The 16413-nt window shown below is 48.2% G+C and overlaps 1 protein-coding gene and 1 long non-coding RNA gene across 10 annotated transcripts in view; one reads left to right on the top strand and one right to left on the bottom strand.

Moving 5' to 3' along the window:
- Positions 1 to 16413, bottom strand: part of LOC147433582 (187-kDa microtubule-associated protein AIR9-like) — a 135706-nt gene that overhangs the window by 83132 nt on the left and 36161 nt on the right. The window lies entirely within an intron of this gene.
- Positions 1 to 16413, top strand: part of LOC147433583 (uncharacterized) — a 123135-nt gene that overhangs the window by 83661 nt on the left and 23061 nt on the right. The window contains exon 4 of one of the 8 annotated variants that reach the window (XR_015185280.1): positions 6570 to 6728. The exons of the other annotated variants lie outside the window; for them this stretch is intronic. This is a non-coding gene — a long non-coding RNA (uncharacterized LOC147433583). The remainder of the gene's footprint in view (positions 1 to 6569; positions 6729 to 16413) is intronic. 8 annotated transcript variants of the gene reach the window in all.

Raw genomic sequence — 16413 nt, 5'->3', positions numbered from 1 at the left:
GTTTAGAGGAAACTTTGAGGAAATACAGTTGGTTTCTGAGAAAGCAAGTTGCTTTTCAGGAACGCAAATGCTTTCGCGCGAGGAAGTCTGTTTGCATTGCATCTATGCATGTGGTTGCATCCAGGGATGCCTGGGAAGTGCTATGTAAGCATTGTTTTCAGCTCACAAGGTTTTATTGAGTTTTAAACAGGTTCTAACCTCTCTTAAAAAGGAGGCGGCACAGTATATTAAGCGGGCGGCCACAATATAAATAAAGCAGCAGTAAAGCTGGGCGCCCCCTTTGGCCAAAAACAGCCAGCGATCTCTCTACCTCCTCTCTCTAGAATTGGCGCAAGCTCTCTCTCCTCTCTATCTGCTTTTCTAGCGCCCCCTCTTGCTTGCTATTGTTGAAGGAAATTATTCAGCTATTCCTGCTGTCCTTGCAGCTTATAAAAGCCATCCCAGCGCCCCCCCTCTCCCACAAATGTGCCAGCGCTAGGGAGCAGAACTCTGATTTGCGAGAAGGAACCCGAGAGCACACCTCTTCTGTGTGCAGGTTTGGAGAGAGGATTCTCTGCGACGAGATCTCTTCCGGGAAGTTGGTTTTCCAAAACCAACTTGCATTCCGAGTGTCGAGACTTTGAAGGTAACGTTTTTCATGTTATGACCTCTGAGTGTTTTGTTTGCACTTCCTCTCCGCAAGCAAGTAGGAGCAAAGGACGGTGTGAGCCTCTGTCGGACAAAATACGCTCCGTGGAACTGGAGCCAGATCAGCCCAAGGGTTTCGCACCCTAAGTTTGGGAGTAGATCCACGGATCTGAGAGTGATAGACTCTGGAGTTGGATCGGGGAGTTGAAATTCCAACAGAAGGACCTTGCGTCCAGGAAAGCAGAGGTATTCTGCAAAAAGAGGACTCTAAAAAAAGAGTCGGAAAAGAGTTGCAGGATACCATGCCCTGAGTCTGGAAGGTGAGGGTGAGATCCAGAGGCGAGAACCTTGGTTCTGGAGGATTCGGAACATGGAACAGAAGTTCCTTGGAACAGGGTCTTGCCTTAGGAATAGGAAGCTGAGGCTTCCAAGAACCATCGAGTCTTATTCTAGAATGAGCGTGGTGATACGTTTGGTTCAAGTGCTTGTATAGACTTCTCCCCAATAATAAAGATACTTTTACGAGGGGGGACCAGCCCATCTTATGGTACTCATTACTGTGTCGATCTTCTCTCTCTCTCTCTCTCTCTCTCTCTCTCTCTCTCTCTCTCTCTCTCTCTCTGGCTTGCTATGCGCTCCCGTTTGTGACAGTTCCAACTTCCAAGTCGCTGCTATCAAACCATCAGCCTTCGCAAAATAAAGAGTTGAACAAGGGTAAGAAGAAGAAAGAAGTGTGTCAAGTAGAAGCGGTCTAGTGAGCCACAATTGACCAAAGCAGAAGAGTGAATGGTACAAGCAAGGAAAGTGCTACAATTGTGGACAGACGGGCCATAATGCGGCAGAGTGCCCGACTACGGAGGAAAGTCCAACAGACAAGCCTGAGTGTAGCGCGGATAATGTGTCGTGCTCTCTACAGTGGGTGGTCCTCAGTGCAATGTGCGTGAAAATCTCACTCAAACAGACTGAATCTCCCTCAAACAGGTGAACAGAAAGGAAACAATAGACGTCAACAGAGCTCTCAAAGACACAACAGCAGACCAGAACATATGACTCGACTATCTCAAAGACTGATACAGACTCTGGCGTGGCAACACACTCAGCTATCAATGTGCGTGAAAATCTCACTCAAACAGACTGAATCTCCCTCAAACAGGTGAACAGAAAGGAAACAATAGACGTCAACAGAGCTCTCAAAGACACAACAGCAGACCAGAACATATGACTCGACTATCTCAAAGACTGATACAGACTCTGGCGTGGCAGCCCAGGACTCTCAGGTACAATGGGGGTGTCGAGGCTCAGATGTGCCGGGATGGTGCATATGTGCTCTGTGTAAAGACCCCCTCTAGACGAATACTACGTACAAAGATAATGCCACTGGCCCAGAATGACTACTCATATGTATCACCATAAAGAGCCACCAACGGCTCATAAATGTCAGCCATGTGGTGACCTGGCCACGAGGTCCACTAGACCACCGTCGGTAGGTACCCTGCCACGTGTCACTCCCAGACCAGAGGGTCCATCCAGTGTGAACCAGACCAAGTGTAACCAACTGTCCAACTGTCTGTCTTGTGAAGTGACACTGTAGCCCTGCTACAGGTTGCCCGCCACAAGACCGCTCACCGTCTCGATGAGAGGAATACTGAAAAAGTTGTGAAGGAAAACCACTAGGTACTGCATCCGTAGATCTTTCTTGAAGTAGGTGTTAGGCCCATGACCATACATACCTCAAAAGTGGAGTTAAAAACACTACACTGCTTGCAATCGCCTTAAGCCTCTAACTAGGCAGGAACCCACCATCCTGCCACGTGTCTCTGCCCAAGTGGAACCGACCAGATCAAAGACCAACTGTAAACTACTGTCGTGTGAAAGTGAAAGTGATTGTAGCAGGCTACACTTTTTTTTTTTTTTTTTTTATAGGGCGAGGGCGAGGGACCAAGGGGTAGAGGCTAGGGGCGAGGTAATAGGGGTTGAGGGCGAGAGGGTGAGGGTCTAGGGGCGAGGGGACAAGGAGAGGCAAGGGCGAGGGGGTAGGTAGGTGGGAGGGGGAGGGCTAGGGCGAGGGGGAGGAGGTAGGTAGGAGGGCTAGGGCGAGGGGGTAGGTAGGTGGGAGGGCGAGGGCGAGGGCGAGGGGGTAGGTAGGGGGGCTAGGGCGAGGGGGAGGAGGTAGGTAGGAGGGCTAGGGCGAGGGGGTAGGTAGGTGGGAGGGCGAGGGCGAGGGCGAGGGGGTAGGTAGGGGGGCTAGGGCGAGGGGTAGGTAGGTGAGATGGGGAGGGCGAGGGCGAGGGCGAGGGGGTAGGTAGGTGGGAGGGCGAGGGCGAGGGCGAGGGGGTAGGTAGGGGGGCTAGGGCGAGGGGGAGGAGGTAGGTAGGAGGGCTAGGGCGAGGGGGTAGGTAGGTGGGAGGGCGAGGGCGAGGGCGAGGGGGTAGGTAGGGGGGCTAGGGCGAGGGGTAGGTAGGTGAGATGGGGAGGGCGAGGGCGAGGGCGAGGGGGTAGGTAGGTGGGAGGGGGAGGGCGAGGGCGAGGGGCGAGGGGGTAGGTAGATGGGAGGGGGAGGGCTAGGGCTAGGGCGAGGGGTAGGTAGGGGGGCTAGGGCGAGGGGTAGGTAGGGGGGCTAGGGCGAGGGGGTAGGTAGGTGGGAGGGGGAGGGCTAGGGCGAGGGGTAGGTAGGTGGGAGGGGAAGGGCGAGGGGTAGGTAGGGGGCTAGGGTGAGGGGGTAGGTAGGTGGGAGGGGGAGGGCGAGGGAGTAGGTAGATGGGTGGGAGGGCGAGGGCGTAGTTAGGTGGGAGGGGGAGGGCGAGGGAGTAGGTAGGTGGGTGGGGGGGCGAGGGCAAGGAAGGTAGGGAGAGGGCTAGGGGTAGGTGAGGGCGAGGGCGAGGGCGAGGGGGAGAGGGGGAGGGTAGGGCGAGGGGAGGGGGAGGGATTAGCTCGAGGGTGAGGGGGTGATGGGTAGGGTGCAAATAAAGAGCATGCAGCTATCATGAGCAAGAGAGATATCATGATCTTGGAATTCATCTTGCAGGACGGGTTCGGTGAAGGGAGTTTGCTAGACACAGAGGAGAGCTTTGTTCTGGTCTGAGAAGCAGACACCAAAGGGGTTGATGTTTGAAGGGGAGTGAACTGCTGTAGAAGAGATTTCTTACTGCTTTTATGCTTCTTCATAGGCTCAGGTGGCACATTAGATTTGAGTTGCTGTGGAATCATTTGAAGAGGGTGTTCCTTCAGGCAAAGAGTGAATAGAGACTCCATAACAAGGCATAGATTTGGTAGCCTCCAACCACTCCAGCAGGTCTTCATCTGACCCATCCGGCAGAGTAGGTTGTTCCAGTTCGGGATTGGACTCCATGGACAGGGAACTATGATGCACCACCGGATCCATTCCGCCTTCAAGGCGAATCGGTTGCATTGGGGAGCCAGGGGTTCGTATCCACATTGCATCGTTTCCCCAATCATGTAGTGCTTTCGTGTGTCGTAGCCATGGTCTCCCAATGAGCAATGGGAAGCCGCCTTCTACCTGGGGAAGGCGAACCACCACAAAATCCAAGCTGAATGTGAAATCTTGAACCTGCAGAGGCACCTTTTCTACAATGCCCAAGGGGTAGACAGTCCTCTGGTCGGCCAAAGTCACTGTGAATGGGGCAGGCCTAGTGGGCTGGAGACCCAATGCCAGCATAGTGAATTCAGGCATCAGGTTGATACCCGACCCACCATCTACTATGACCCCTGAGAATTCACGGCTCATAATAGAAACGGTTAGACGCGGACTCCTGTAATCAGTAAGTGGATACAACTCGAGGGACACGAGGGCATGAGGTTGCAATAGCACCCTTGATAATTGCCAATACTTTTTTTTGGACCGGAGAACTTCTATATCATGCCACTTGAGGGGTGACGTTCTCTTATGGAAAGCAATGAGAAGACATCACCTATCTATATTTGTGTATACATGTAGATACTCATCCACAAGTTAGATAACCACTAGTGTGCTCCTCCGTGGGGGCACCAAAAGATGGAGAGGGGGAATGGGGAACATCCCCAAAACAGACACAAATGCCCAACCAAGGAGAGACTGCACAATCATTGCACGCTCGTTGTGAGGCATTGGAAGCTGAGAATGCTGGATTGAAGCAAAAACTAGCAGTGTCATGATGGTTTTTGGGCTAAAAAACTCCGGCTGAAAAATATTAAGGACAAGGATCTAGCCATCGATGTAACACTCAAAGGGGACTCGATCCCACTTGTATCAGCATCAACCATTTCTAAATTAATGAAAACACACATTTCTGCTTGCACCATCTTCATTAGAGTGAGGAGTGCATCTGAGAGTTCTTCTAATTTTGTGAGAGTTGGAGTAAGAATGTCTAGGTTTTCTGAAGTCCCACAAAGATTGGTTTTCAGAAAGCCTTCCCGGTAAGCTTCCTCCTAAGCAACCTGAAGATCATACTATCCATTTGGTCCGGGGAGTTCAAAACAAACCCCCATACAAAATCAGCCAATTACAATACAAAGAGATCATGAGCCAAGTGAATGACCTATTGGCCAACGGTTTGATCCAACCGTGTTCATCTCCCCTTTGTTCACTTGAGCAGAAGAAAGGCAAATCTTGGAGAATGTGCAGACTACAAAGCTCTTAATAAGATCACTATCAAGAACAAATTTCCAATATATATACTTCACAAATTATAGGGTGCTACTTCTTCGGTAGAATCAATCTGAAGCGTTGATTCCACCAATTCAAGATCGCTCTTGGAGATGTACAGAAGAATGCATTCAGAACGTCCTTTGGATTGTATGAGTGTTTGGTGATGCCATTTGGGCTTACCAATGCTCCTACAACGTTCAATAGGATGATGAACCGCAGTATGCTTCGATGATATCAAGATTCCCCCCCCCTTGGATGTCCTTACACATAAGGGTGTACCATTCACTTGGGGAGCTACTCATGGTATAGCATTTGAGCGACTGAAGGTGAAGTTGACCACAGGACCTGTTTTGATACTTCCAAACTTGCAAAAGCCTTTTCAGGTGCACTGTGATGGATGTGGTAGCAGTTTGAGAGAAGTGTGATACAAGAGGGCCACGTGGTTGCTTACGAAAGTCAGATTCTCCTAAAATCAGAAAGGGTTGCACAGATTTATGAGAAAGAACTATAAGCAGTAGTTCATGCTTTGAGTAAGTGGAAGCATTGCCTGCTTGGTGCAGACTTTAAAGTGCACACATAGCATTAAAGTCTACAATATGTCTCAACCGAAGTTATGAGAGAAATAAATACACTTTGTTTCAGTTTCACTTCCAGATTATGTATCTTGAGGGCAAGAAGAATGTTGTTGGAAATGCTCTATCTTGCAATACATATATTTCCACGGTTGCGGCAATATTTCATCATGACTTCGATGATATGAGGGAGCAATACTCATCTGTTATTAGCTACAGAGTGAGTGAGGTGTGCGTTTGAACTTTGAGGATATTCTCTCAAAGAAAGTAACCTGATGCGGAAATTCAAGGTATGTGTTACGAGGGCTTTAAGGTAGATAAGTTGACAGAGTGTCATAATCCACCGTCTCTTAATACATGTGACACTCAAGGCAGTTGAGGGTTACTTTTATTGGCCATAACTCAAGGACGTGGATGATTTTGTGCCTACTTGCATGGTATTTCAGAAAGTGAAGCATGAGAGACACAAAGCGTTAGGCTCCTACAACCCTCCCTGGTTCGAGATCAACCGTGGGAGAGTATTACTTTAGAATTTTTCCTCAATCTCTAAAAGACTTGGGGTGGGCGTGATGATTGTAACAATTTTAGTTAAAGACTATAATTGAGTAAAAATAATTTTTGTGCACACAGATATGTTATTAATGTATTGGTACCAATTAAATTAATTTAAGACGGGTAAGTTTTTCTGGCGCAATGTGCCATCTGGGAAATTTACTGGTGTCCAGGTAGTATGATAAGTAAAGCAGTAGCCGGATAGAGTACAAAACGCGTCAGAACAAGCACATGTATAAGATGGTGTCCCTAGTTTTGCAAACTACAGCGTGGGAAAAGGCAACGTAGAAGTTTTTACAAGCTCTCTCCCCCTTCTCATACAACGCCAACTGGTAGATCCTCTAACGCTTGCTATAAGGAAATTGTAACGCTAACTCTTTTAGTGCTCTGGCAGAGTTTACAGACACACAGAGAATCCCCCCCCCCCAAACAACACACAGACAGTCACAAAGTGATGGCGTGGCATGGCCAACAGGAAGAGGAATGGTAAAGGAATGGCCGAGAGGACAAGAGAAACTGAAGAACCTGAACCTAGAACTTTTGAGCACCGATCGAGGGGCCTAACCCAAAATTATCAAAAGCTTGACCTCTGAGACCGATTTCCGTGTGAAGCGCTGACATGCTGACATGGCAAATCGTACAGACGCTGACATGGCAAAGCTGTACGGATTTTCCACAATTTGCGCTGGCTGTATGGATTTTCCCAATTTACGCTTCGGAGCAGATGCTTTTACGTGAGATGGCGTGAAACCATAGGTGCTCCTCTTAAATCGGGAAGAAAGCTGAAAGGATGGACGAGTGCAGAAGAGCGGATAATGTACTCGCAGAAAGAGCTGGACTAAGAAGATGAACTAGATAATGAAAGGCTTGAAGCACTCTTGGAAGAAGAGGAAATCGGCGGATTTCCCCGGTTATTTGGATCGGAAGTCGACTTTCGAGGTGGCAAGCAGATCCAAGAAGCGTGCACTCATGGAAGAAGAGGAAATCGAGCCCTTGAGTTTATACTCGGTTCTCGGAACGCTCCAAGGTGCGAAGGGCAGAATCTTACTTGAAAGGAAATACACAGACTGTTAAGAGTTCATGCATCTCTCTTGATTCATCCAGTCGGTCCCAGTTTCTCCCAGGGACACGTGCTAGGGAGTGAGGGCTGTTTTGTGGCTGTGCCCGACCAGTGTGAGTTAGGTTTCTCATGTAGGGTTGTGTCTAGCCATGTTCAGCTCGGCTTTTGGGCTTTGTTCCATGGCCAGCAGGGTCCTGCAAGGTGGGGGTATTTTTCCCCACCTTGCCATATTTTCTCCCCAGCCCTTCTGTGCTACCGGCACCCTGATGCCTATCTTCTCCTATTTTACCAGCAACAGGGTCGTGAGGTCTAGCTGATGGCTGGCCAACCAGCTTTCCTTGGTGTTCTGTCCCGCTCACAGGAGATGGGATCTAGCCCAGATGTCGTCGGGATGGGCGTCCAGTGTCCGGGCGGACGTAGTGTGAACACGGCCAGTGTGGCCGGCCATTATTATAAAAGGGAGGCCAAGGCCTCATTTACAGTTATCGACCCCCACTGGCAAAGTGCCAGTGGTTAGCCCACGAGGCTAGGAGTGCGTGAGGTCACCTCGAGGAGGTGAGGCCAGGTGGTATGGGACGCTCGGTCTTACAGGTGCACGCCTACGTCCTCGGAAGCTGGCCCCAGCACGGGGAGCTGCCGGATGGTGGCTAAGGTCGGGTGGTTTGTCTGACATGTGTCTGTAGGCGGTCCGTGTAGCCGGGAATCCACTTCTCCATGTTCGTTTCATGGTATCAGAGCCGGCTTGGCTGCACGAAGGACTATGTGCACATTTATAGGCTGGTTAGAGTCGGATAATTACCATTTCATGCAATTAATGATGAATTAATTGTTTAATTGATTGTTTTCTTATCGTGAGCATGTTTGCAGGTGAAATTTAATGAGCTGGTCGCTGATTTTTGATAAAATTCAGTAATTTAGTAGGCGGAAGTACTGAAAATCGGTGGATTTTTATTGGTTTTTACTGATTTTTGATGAAAATCAGTGATTTATTTATTCATTTGCAGACTTTAAACTAAATTCAGCGAACAAAAGCTCTCGGTACTCCTCTTTTGTGTCAAGTACACACACAGAGAGAGAGAGAGAGAGAGAGAGAGAGAGAGAGAGAGAGACCTCTCTGTGTGTATTTATTTGGATCTGCAGGGAACAATAGAAGAGAGAGACACAGGGCTCTTGAGTCCTTGCGTTGCAGGGGGGGGGGAGAGAGAGAGAGAGTTTGCGCAAGAAGAGAGAGAGAGAGCCAGCATGGCCTTTCTCGCGTGGTTTGCACAAGCGGGCACACGCCAAGATTTTTCTCTCCCTCCTTCCACGCCTCCTCGGCTGCCCACTTTCGCTGCCGTCGTTCGATTTTGCTTATCGCTGGCAGCCTTGCGTTGGAGTTTTTTTTTTTTTTAACGCTATGTACTGGGTACTTTATTAAGTGGCCCCTTTTATTTTTAAAGGGCCAAGACACTTAAGTCGTTGGAGTTTTTTTTGTTTTTAACGGTATGTACTGGGTACTTTATTAAGTGGCCCCTTTTATTTTAAAGGGCCAAGACACTTAAGTTTTTTTTTAATAAGTCTGAAACCTATAGTAAATTAATAAAATTCACTTATAGAGACTAACAAGTTTACAGAGAACTTCATTTTTAGCTCTCATGCTCCTCTCTCAAGCCTGCTCTCTCCCACCTGCTCGCGCTCCCGCGCTTCCGCCATCACCCGCTCGCCTTCGGACGCTCACGCCGACGCGTAGAGCTTCTCGACGTTCAACTTTTCGCGATTGAAAAGTGCAAAAAATGGCCCGGTTTCGCGTGAAACTTCCAGTTTTTCACGCACTCTGCCATGAATTGCTCCAGCTCATATGTGCAACGTGACGACGCGCCAGGTAATATCCAAATTCCATTCACGCATGCTCTCTACACATGGATTACAAGTACTTTCCAAAGTTTCGACCAGCGTGTTACCACTCTGGAAAACGCGAACGTTCCGACGAACCTTTGCTTGGCCTCTCTCGAAGGGGTCGTGCAAGGGCTCAGTTCTCGACTGTCTACCCTCGAAAATATGGCTCAATCGACGACTGCGCGTATTTCCGAGGGCGAAACCCATCTCCAGCAATTGCGGATGCAGATTGCTACTTTTGGGCATTCAGAGAGTGGTCCAACTGCCACAATTCCGTACAAAACTACAAATTTCTCAGGCGAAGAGAAGGAGTGTACAGAACTGGCCGTAAATAACTGGCTGCACCAGTGGACCACATACTTTGATCTCCATGGGGAGCATGATGAACGGAGGATTCAGACGATTCCTGTCTCTCTGCGCAGTAAGGCGCTTACCTGGTGGCACGACATGACAGAGAAGCCTACGACGTGGGCTGACTTTTGTGTGAAATTCAAGAGGGATTTCGCCAAAATGGATCCTTTGAAAGCCTATGCCAAACTGCAAAGTCTTTCGATGGAAACTGTGTCTTTTGATAAGTATACGACAGCTTTCAAGGAGGCGCTCACCTTCTGCAAGGTGGATTCTACGCACGCTGTGCAGATGTACCTGCTGGGATTGCGTGAGGATTACCGTTGGGCCTTAATCAAGGACAAAGCCCCGACTAATGTCGAGGATGTAGTGGCAAAGGCCAGGACGTTCCATTTGATAAATGGAGCAAACTATGAGAAGAAAAGAACTGCAGACCATCAATCCGTTGAGGGCGCTTCGAGGAAGCGACCCCAATTACAACATAAGTCCAAATCACCGCTGAGATCTTCTCAAGAGAAGAAGAAAGCCAAAAATGCTTCAGTTGCTGATGCAGTGAAGAAGAGAGCTTGCTTCGGATGTGGCCAGACGGGTCACCAAATCAAGGATTGCCCCAAGAAGAAGACAAAGAAACCGCAAGGCCGTCCTTTGGTTCAGATTCACGAGATCTCAGGTAACTCTGATATTGTTTGAAACCGGCCCGTGGGGCGGTAGGCGTTTGCTCTCACCCGAAATTCTTTACTTTAGACACACACAGAGTACTTTGCAAAGGTAACCTGTAACGGGGATTAACACTTAAGTACACACACGGCTCGGAAGCTAGAATGCTCCGAGCAGACGTCGACAAACTGTAGGCCCCAAAATCGGCGCCCCTTTCAATATTTCTTTATTCTTTAACAGAGGGAATAAAACCTATGATCTCCTACGAGCTGCCCCGCACAATCTAGGTTAAGAAACACCTGTTCTGGCCCGATTTCGGCAACATAACTGTACTAGGACGCTTCACAGTCAATATCCCCACGCAATAGATGACTTTCCCAACGCATACGGACACTTTGCAAAACCTGGCGAGAATCTGCAGCACGCTGAATTCTCTGTTTTCTGCCCCGAAAATGCGCCAAATCACCTGTACAGCGGTCCCCTCTCGTCCTCGAACCTCTTGGGGGTATTAGGGTCCGTTTAGGGCCGAAACCCTAAACATGCAAAAATACACAGCAGACTGTAATTCCCTGTTTTGGGCTCCGTTTCGCGTGCCGGTCGCATCTATGGCAAGACCTCAAGCTCCCGCACCTGTAGGGCTACTTGCCCTTTGAATTGGACGAGATTTCTCACGTGAAACTTCTCCGAATTCACCTGTACCTGCGGGGGATTAGCCGCTAGCTAATCCAGTACCTGTGCAAGAGGCTCTTGCCTCGGCAATCGCGCATGAACCCACATAACTGTACATTGGTCAAATGAAAAGCCCACTAGAGGGGCATAACATACTGCTCATAGGGGAGAGAGAGAGCAGTGTGTAGCGTGCACGGCATCACTCCTGGCACCGCACTGTACATAAGGGGGAAAGGAAGCACTCCATAGCTCTTAACCTGTGAAAAAACCCAAAAAGAGCCTCCTCCTAGCTTAAATTTCAGCGCCCATTTTTCTGCATGAGGCAAGTCCATGAAACTTGGCGCATTTACAAGCATTTTCCCATTTCGTCTGCCGCTTAAAAATCTCCCGACTGGTCACTCAGTTGACTTCGCGGTAGAGTTGTAAAATGTTCCCCTAGTCATACCGAAGATAATGGCGCGAACACATTTCACGGCCCAAAATACCAGTTCGATAAATTTTAGGAAATGATTCCATTGGGTTCCCACTGGTCATCTGACTATCTATCCTCATTGGGACCGCATCCAAAAGTGCAAGGTGGCCCAACTGTCGAATACTTTCCGTTGGTAGTCACACCTTGACTTTAGGCCTTTATTGAGTTCACTCCCTAGTATCCACCAACTTGCTAAGTGCGACGGGGGGACCTATATGATCTTGCTCTGAGCCTAGACATCCTCTTACTATACGAATTCCAGTGGCGACCAGTTCCCGTCTGCGGGTGAAACTACCGTTCACATTGGCCATACAATGTCTAACCGTTTGCTACTTCAAGAAGAGGGTCTCAAAAATAAAACAAAACCCATTGGAAAGAAACCAACAACTAAAGTTAGTAGTTGCCACGTCCTCGTGACATAGTTAGCAGCTGCCACGTCCCCGTGACATTGTTCAAGTTGAAATCCATCATTTAGTGCACAGTTCATGCGCTAACTGTACTTTTAGCACCAAAGTGTTTGATAAGCACGATCTTCTCCGTTTCCCCGGGAAGATCAATGGTCACGACGTGACCGTACTTCTTGATAATGGAAGCTCACACAATTTTGTGGATACAAAATTGGTGCAGAAACTGAGCCTGCGGACGCGGGACAGTGACCATGAGTATCGCGTGAAGATGGCTCGTGGTGAGGATACGGATGTATGGAATCGGATGGTTCCAGATTTGTCGCTCGAGCTGGCTGATTACAAAGAGAACCTGGATTTCCACATCGTGCGCCTGGATAGAGCAGATGTTATTTTAGGAATTCCATGGTTTTATGATAAACAAGACTCATTGTATATAGACTATGTACATCACTCTCTTGTTTTTGTTAAGTAGAATATGCCTCATGTATCTGTGTCGCTTTGTAATCAGAAGTCTGTAAATAATGGTTTTGCAATACCAATTGTTACTGCTTTGGAAATGTATAAAGAAACAAAATCTTCTAATGTTCACTTTTATCAATGTGTACCATTTGCTTGGTTTGACTCATTAGTACTTGGTACTTCTGTCACTGAATTTCGTAAAAATATTCTTTTGTTCAACTTGGGGATTTCGACGAATCCAACCTTCTCCGAGAAATCATGACTGATTTCAAAGATGTTTTTCGTGATGATCTACCTTCTTGCTTGCCGCCTTCGAGAGGAGTCAACATGGCATTGAGTTGGTGGTTGGTAGTCGGCCCTTCTCAAAGCAACCCTATCGGTTTAGTAAAACCGAAGAGGACGAGATTCAGCGGCAGCTGAAAGATTATCTTGACAGGGGTTTCGTTCGACCAAGTAAGTCCCCGTGGGGAGCGCCAGTGTTACTTTCTCGAAAGAAGGATAACACTATGCGCTTCTGCGTGGATTACAAGGGGTTGAATAAGCTCACTGTCAAGAACAAGTATCTGTTCCCGCGCATGGACGATCTAATAGATCGGCTCCATGGAGCATTGTATTTTACGAAGATAAACCTGCGATCAGGCTATCATCAGATACGGATCAAACTGAAAGATATTCCTAAGACAGGTTTCCATACGCGTTATGGTCACTATGAGTTCTTGGTCTTGCCTTTTGGTTTGACCAATGCTCCAGCTACGTTTTAGCACATGATGAATGATCTGCTGAGACCGTTTCTAGGCAATTTCGTTGTTGTATTTCTTGATGACATCTTGATATACAACCGAAGTTTGCCTGAGCACTTAGCGCATATACGCGCTGTTCTCGAAGTACTGAGAACTGAGAAGCTTTATGCTAAGGTTCTAAGTGTGAATTCTTTAAGAAAGAGCTTCTGTACTTGGGTCACATCATTACTCGCGATGGAATTCGCGTTGGCCGTGAAAAATTGGATAAAGTGCGAAATTAGCCCATTCTGAAGAATGTACGCCAAGTAAAGTCCTTTTTAGGCTTTACTGGATTCTTTCGCAAGTTTATCAAGGATTACTCTAAAATTGCTGCTCCGTTTGCGCAACTATTAAAAGCAGGGGTCAGAGGGCCAAAGACTTCGGGTCCTCATCGTAAAGGTAATCCCCCTGTTGTCTGGAATGAGCGTCTCGACGAGAGCTTTCGGACACTAAAGCACTTGGTGACTACTGCGCCAATATTGCACATTGTGGATCCTAGCAAACCGTTTGTGGTTGAAACCGATGCTAATGATTATGCCATTGGTGCGGCATTATACCAGGATGAACGTCCTATTGCGTTTGACGCTGAGATGCGTTATCCAACGTATGAAAAGGAGCTTTACGTCTTGAAGCTTTCTGACGCTGAGATGCGTTATCCAACGTATGAAAAGGAGCTTTACGCCGTAGTCCACGCCTTGAGGAAATGGCGACACTACTTGTATGGCTCTACATTTCTTGCATGGACAAATCATCACTCCTCGCGCTATATCTGTGATCAGGGTGATCTCAGAGGCCGGAAGGCTAGATGGATTGAGCTTATGCAAGAGTTTGACTTTGAGATCCGTTATAGATTCCTGAGGTCAATGCCTTGTCTATGGCTAAAATCTCGACCAATTTCTATCTCTCTCCGAGGGCTATGTCGTCCCGATGGCCATTTTGGCAAGATATGAGATATGGAACGAGGACGAAGCGGGGCATGACTCACATACAGGCTTGGGTGGTCCAGAGACCCAAGTGAGTCGTGCTAGAGAGACGAGACAACGAAAATATTCCATTAGAGGTGAACTATTGTTCAAAAATGGTAAAGTCTGCGTGCCAGAAATCGATGAGATTCGACAAAGGATTTTGTGCGAATGCCACGATGTTCCTAGCGCCGGGCACCCAGGCATCCAGAGAACTTTGGCTTTGGTCAAGCAATATTTCTATTGGCTAAGGATGCACTCTTACATAGAGAGCTATGTGAAGAGATGCGCTCAGTGTCAGGTCAATAAGGCAGAGCGCCTTAGAAAAGCTGGCCTGCTACACCCATTGGAAATCCCAGATGCCAAGTGGCAAAGTATTTCCATGGACTCCATCGTTGGTTTGCCAAATACTAGTCGGGGCAATGACGCTATTTGGGTTGTGGTCGATAGACTCACAAAAATTACGAAGTTTATACCAACAAAGTCGACAGTAAAAAGCCATGAGTTGGCGGTTTTATTTGTCGATCAGCTTTATAAGTTGTATGGTCTGCCAGAGGACATCGTCAGTGATCTAGATACTAAGTTCACTGGCCGATTTTGGCGAGATGTGTTTGCTCATCTTCAGACGAAGTTGAGTATGTCGTCTTCTAATCATCCTGAGTCCGACGGACAAACTGAGAGGATGAACCAGAGATTAGAAGACATGTTGAGAGCCTATGTCTCTCACAGGCAATCTAATTGGGAAAGGTATCTTCCACAATTAGAGTTCGCCTATAATAGTAGCAAGCATTCTGCTACTGGATTTAGCCCGTTCATGCTGATATATGGATTTGAGCCTAAATCCCCAATTGCTATTGGCTTAGAGAAAGTCAAGGAACGCCAAGCTCGTGATTTCCTGTATGACATGCAAGAAATGCTCGAATTGGCCAAGGATAGTATAAGAACGGCTTGTGACCGAGTTACTACTTATGCTAATCAAAAGAGGTCTCCAAGGACTCTAGATGTGGGACAATGGGTCTATCTGAAGATACCCAAGGATTCCAAGACTATGCGAACAAGAAAGCATTATAAGCTTTCAACTAGACATTGTGGTCCGTTCTTTGATCACAAAGAAAATTGGCCAAGTTGCCTATAAATTGGCTCTTCCTTCGGATGTTAGTGTACATCCAGTGTTTCATGTCAGCCTTAAAGTGAAATTGGGCGAAGCCGACGTTGTTGTGCCTATCGAGGAAAATGTTTGGCCAGATATTCAAACTGAGTATATTCCTCGAGAACCAGAAGTAGTTTTAGATCATCGTACCCGTCATTCGCGCCAAAAGGCTTATGACGAGTACTTAATTAAATGGAAGGGTCAATCTGAAAGGTTTGCTACTTGGGAACCTGTTAGAGCTTTGAAGGCTCAGTATCCCCACTTCATTGATGAGGACATCAATGGTTCTTAAGGGGGGCAGTATGTTATGTCCCGCTCACAGGAGAGAGGATCTAGCCCAAATGCCGTCGGGATGGACGTCCAGTGTTCGAGCGGACGTAGTGTGAACACGGCCAGTGTGGCCGGCCATTATTATAAAAGGGAGGCCAAGGCCTCATTTGTAGTTATCGACCCCCACTGGCAAAGTGCCAGTGGTTAGCCCACGAGGCTAGGAGTGCACGAGGTCACCTCGAGGAGGTGAGGCCGGGTGGTATGGGACGCTCGGTCTTACAGGTGCACGCCTACGTCCTCGAACGCTAGCCCCAGCATGGGGGAGCTGCCGGATGGTGGCTAAGGTCGGGTGGTTTGTCCGACATGTGTCTGTAGGCGGTCCGTGTAGCCGGGAGATCCACTTCTCCGTGTTCGTTTCACTTGGGGTATATAGGAGGGGGCAAGGCACCTAGGGGAGGTAGTTGTGCACAGGTCTACAGGGTGCAAGACGCCCTCAGGGGCAGCCCTAGGGTGCCGCCATGGACACTGGAGAGCAGCCAGGCTGGTGTTTTCAGCATGGCAGTCCAGCGTTTTTTGGGATTCAACATCATAAAGGCAGCCCATTGATGCAGCAGATCAGCCTTGCGTTTCCTCCACATGACATCCTCGTGTATTCGATTTCAGGCTTGGGTAGAGCATAGATAGTCAACCATGTTGAGGGCAGCCATCCAGCGGCCAGCCTTGGGAGTTGCGATCTCTCTTCAGATCTAGGTGGGTGTCAAAAGGAGGAGCACCTGAGGAGTGGGTGCCCGTGTAGAGACCTTGTCAGTGGTATCGTGTGCAGGAGAAGTGTACCTCGGGTCTATCCAATTGGCATGTCAGTTCTATGCCGGACCACCCTTGGTCACTTGTATGAGCAGATTGTTATCA

The sequence above is a fragment of the Adiantum capillus-veneris genome, chromosome 19 (genome assembly GCF_014529385.1).
Source record: "Adiantum capillus-veneris isolate H3 chromosome 19, ASM1452938v2, whole genome shotgun sequence".
Lineage (NCBI taxonomy): Eukaryota > Viridiplantae > Streptophyta > Polypodiopsida > Polypodiales > Pteridaceae > Adiantum > Adiantum capillus-veneris.
Note: the sequence above shows the minus strand (reverse complement) of the source record. Positions and strands in the feature narration are given on the sequence as shown.